Source organism: Borostomias antarcticus, assembly GCF_949987555.1.
Source record: "Borostomias antarcticus genome assembly, chromosome: 29".
Lineage (NCBI taxonomy): Eukaryota > Metazoa > Chordata > Actinopteri > Stomiiformes > Stomiidae > Borostomias > Borostomias antarcticus.
In genome coordinates this window covers 5,719,362-5,724,361 of record NC_140262.1, presented here as the reverse complement: position 1 = coordinate 5,724,361, position 5,000 = coordinate 5,719,362, and positions in this window count along the sequence as shown.

The following is a 5,000-nucleotide window of genomic DNA, read 5'->3' as shown; positions in this document are numbered from 1 at the left end:
GCATAATATGAGTCACACGTCAATCAACCCGGGCTCAGCTAGTCCCCGGCCCCGCTGGCTGCTTCTTAGATTATATCGAGTACATTCTGAGAATATTCACCCTGGCCCCCCCTCCCCTCGCTAATCCTGGGGATTAATAGCCTCTAATTCCAGCCGGGGGCCAGAGGCGGGGGATTAATAGCCTCTAATTCCAGCCGGGCTCCGCCCAGAGGCGTGGGATTAATAAAAGGTCAGACTTGACTCCCAGGTATGTTGTTGTGGTACAAGGTGTCCAGGAGGTCGGACCTCTCCACTAACAGGGGGGTTTAATTCGCCCGTACCCGGACGCAGCGACGCAGTGTGCAGAGGGAAGACCAAGGAGGCGCCGTTCACACACACAGGAAGCGTGCACACACACACAGGAAGCGTGTCCACACACACAGGAAGCGTGCACACACACACAGGAAGCGTGTCCACACACACACAGGAAGCGTGTCCACACACACAGGAAGCGTGTCCACACACACAGGAAGCGTGTCCACACACACAGGAAGCGTGTCCACACACACAGGAAGCGTGTCCACACACACACAGGAAGCGTGTCCACACACACACAGGAAGCGTGTCCACACACACACAGGAAGCGTGTCCACACACACACACACACACACACACACACACACACACACACACACACACACAGGAAGCATGTCCCCACACACACAGGAAGCGTGTCCACACACACACACACACACAGGAAGCGCATCCACACACATACAGGAAGCGTGTCCCCACACACACAGGAAACGTATCCAAACAAATTCAATTCAATTCAATTCAAACAACTTTATTAGTCCCACTAGGGGCAATTGATTAAGAGCAGCTTGTTGCACAGAAAACATAAAACATCACACAGTAATCTCTGTTCCGTCTAAAATCAATAACAAGTTCCTTGGTTTTAGATACATTTAAGTCTAAGAAATTGTTATCAGACCAAGAGATATAATCAGTGAGCGCAGTCATGATCAGATTCTGTACCACGGAGAAGAGACAACAACGCAGCGTCATCAGAAAACCTCCCTAAATACCTGCCCTCCGGGGAGCTCCTGCATCTATCAGTATACAAGATCAAAAAAAGGGACGAAACAAACGCACCCTTGAGGCGAACCCGTGGAAATACATATGGAGTCTGAAATAGGAACATTTACAGAGACCTTCTGCTCTCCGGTAGTTAGAAAGTCCAACATCCATATGACGAGTTGGTGGGCGAGTTAAAATCACCCAGCAGCCTATCCATGAACATGTGTGGTTGCATTGTGTTGTATGGGGGGGGGGGGGGGGCGTCGTGTTCCATCAGTCTGTCCCGGGGGGAATAGATGGCCTTGGGTGTTACGCAATCTGTCCCTGTCACATTTGGGGACGTACGACTCGCTGGGTTGCGTAGAGCTGTCACACCTGATGAGGGAGATTCGTGGCTTGAGTGGACACACACATGCGCGCACACACACACACACACACACACACACGCTGGATCTTGTAGTGGTGGAGTGGCCAGCCATATTTTACAGGGAGGTAATATTTCTTCTCCTCGATTGTCCACTCATCCATATGATTGTCTGTCCACAAACTGTTGTTCAGAAGCTCAGTTTGTGTGTGTGTGTGTGTGTGTGTGTGTGTGTGTGAGAGTGTGTGTTTGTGTGCAACGCTACAGGATTAGAGCTATTGATGGAGATCGCAGGTCACAGTAAGGATCCACAGCTTGCTTCTGCTGGGTGCTGCTTACTCTATGTGAGGTCATGGGTGTGTGTGTGTGTGTGTGTGTGTGTGTGTGTGTGTGTGTGTGTGTGTGTGTGTCATAGGTGATATAAGATGGGGTCATAGATGATATATGATGGGGAGATGGAGAGCCATGTGTGTGTCTCTGGAATACGAACACTGGTGCCGTGTGTGTGTGTGTGTGTGTATGTGTTGTTTTGCGCATCAGTGTGTATGTGTGTGTGTGTGTGTGTGTGTGTGTGTGCGTGTGTGCAGACTTGAGATTTTACTCACGCACACTCTCTAAGGGTCAAGCTGCAGTCTTTAGAGTGGAGGGAGGATCTATAGTGTTTCCCAGAAGAGATGGAGTGGGAGGGGCCAGGAGGATGGAGTGGGAGGGGCCAGAGGGATGGAGTGGGAGGGGCCAGGGGGATGGAAGGGGAGGGGCCAGGGGGATGGAGTGGGAGGGGCTAGGGGGATGGAGTGGGAGGGGCCAGGGGGGTGGAGTGGGAGGGGCCAGGGGGATGGAGTGGGAGGGGCCAGGATGATGGAGTGGGAGGGGCCAGGAGGATGGAGTGGGAGGGGCCAGGGGGATGGAAGGGGAGGGGCCAGGAGTATGGAGTGGGAGGGGCCAGGGGGATGGAGTGGGAGGGGCCAGGGGGATGGAGTGGGAGGGGCCAGAGGGATGGAAGGGGAGGGGCCAGGGGGATGGAGTGGGAGGGGCCAGGGGGATGGAAGGGGAGGGGCCAGAGGGATGGAGTGGGAGGGGCCAGGAGGATGGAGTGGGAGGGGCCAGGGGGATGGAAGGGGAGGGGCCAGGAGGATGGAAGGGGAGGGGCCAGGAGTATGGAGTGGGAGGGGCCAGGGGGATGGAGTGGGAGGGGCCAGGGGGATGGAGTGGGAGGGGCCAGAGGGATGGAAGGGGAGGGGCCAGGAGTATGGAGTGGGAGGGGCCAGGGGGATGGAGTGGGAGGGGCCAGGGGGATGGAGTGGGAGGGGCCAGAGGGATGGAAGGGGAGGGGCCAGGAGGATGGAGTGGACACAGCTCTCCTTCCCCCCTAGGGGTTTCATCCAAGTCCTTGACTGCACGCGTGTGTGTGAAGGCTGTGTGTGTGCGTATGTGTACGTGTTTGTGTGTGTGTGTGTGCGCATGTCCAGTATGCGTGTGTGAGAGTGTGTGTGTGGGTGGTTGCTTGTGTGTGCATGTGAGGGCCGTGTGGGTGCATGAGTTAATCTCAGAGGGAAAGCTCTCTAATGGATTCACTTGAACATGGCTGTGCAATAAGACTGATATGATCAAGAACATGTCGAGTTCCATATTGATCTGACTCTCCATTCAACTGGGTCTGAGGGTCAGAGTTCATTGTGTGTATCTATCGTGTGTGTGTGTGTGTGAGCATATGCATGTGTGTATTCATGCGCGCATACATGTGTGTGCATGTACAACATGCTGGTATCCTAGCTGCAGGGGTCTACGAATATTCCTAGCTTTGATTTCTTGGTTGATGTAATTTAATCTGTGTGTGTGTGTGTGTGTGTGTGTGTGTATGTGTGTGTGTGTGTGTGTGTGTGTGTGACTGTTAGTGTTTGTGAGTAAATGGACTGTACTTATATAGCACTTTTATCCAAAGCGCTTTACAATGAAGGCCTCTCATTCATCCATCAATGGCGGCAGCTGCCTGCTCATCGGGAGCAATTTGGAGTTCAGTGTCTTCGCCCAAGGACACTTCGACATGTGGACAGGAGCAACTGGGATTTGAACCGCCGACCCTATGATCAATGGATGATCAAAGATTCAAAGAACACGCGATGTGGTCGATTCAAGCTGGTTTCAAACAAAAGACAATTTTGTAGTTTTATTCTATGTAACGATTTGCAAAACGGACTCTGAAAACAGGAAGTGTTTCTGACGATCAATGTGAGGGACTGGGGATGGAAAGTGATATCTTATAACGTGAAAAAGGAAGTGACATATAGTTTCAGGATGAAGAGGACAGGGAAGTGATGTCACAGAGCAAATGGTGGTTCTAAACAGTGATTCTCTGGGAACGGATGAGAAGGAGGAGGTTGTAAAACGATAAACTGAGAGAAACTTAGAGAACATCAATCAAGTAGGAAACCAGAAAGGAACAAATGGTGTGGGTAACATTAGTGAGACTGAAATTTCATTCACAATGACTCGCTCTACTACGGAGCCACAGACAAGTAGCAAGCGGCACAAAAGAGGCGTTTCTTAACAGTGGAGGAAATGTCTGTGACCAAGCCGACGGCTCCACACACACACACACACACACACACACACACACACACACACACACGGACACACATCGCTAGTCAGCAGCTGGAGCCCGACACACGGTTTGCAGAAATGATAATTCAATCGGGCCCTCCACTAAAACGACGGGTTATTCATTCAGCATTCACACAGCTCCATTTACCCGAACAGGAAACGTCCTCGCTGGTTTCCTGCTCAGCCGCAGATACAGCGGAGGTCAACGGGAGAGGTCACCGCTATTGTGCTGTACGGTGGCGGATGGAGAGGGTGAGCGACAACCAGGACGCACAATGGAACCACTGACAGCTCTTCTGTGTCTGGGTGGGCTACGGAGCGACTGGCGGTCTTAGCGGTAATATTCCTGTCTGTCGTAGAGTTTGTAGCATGAACACTTACGGAAGTCAAGACCAAATCAAATCAAGACCAAATCAAGACCTGGGCTGAGTTTCCCAGAGGCATCGTAGCGCTACGTTCATCGTAGCGCTATGATGAACGCCATAGCTTACGATGAACGTAGCGCTATGATGCCTCTGGGAAACTCAGCCCTGGAGCGGTGGGCTAATACGCCTACTAGCCTAGTAGTACCAGTCCTACCAGCCTACCAGTCCTGAACAGAAACCCTCGGCCTGGTTTAAACGTTCGCGCCTGCCCCTCTTATGCTGCGTTCACACCGGGCGCGGCGAGAAAATTCACGCCGCCCAGTTCGTTTGTGAACACAGCATTACATCAAGTACACATCCCATTGTCAGCTATTATCCTCCTGTAATCCTGCAAAGCAGACATGCGCTGCTTCAAGGCCAAACATGTTGAATGTCATTGAGAAATCACTGAATTGAAGCGCAGTGATTATGTTCTTTGAGGGGGGATTTTTATGGTCTCATCAAGAGGATGAACTTCAAATGAGTGTTCTGGAGTGGGCTTGTATTTTGAGTTCCCTGAACATTATTGGAACCTTTCTTTTGTGTGTGTGTGCGTGTGTGCGTGACCTTGG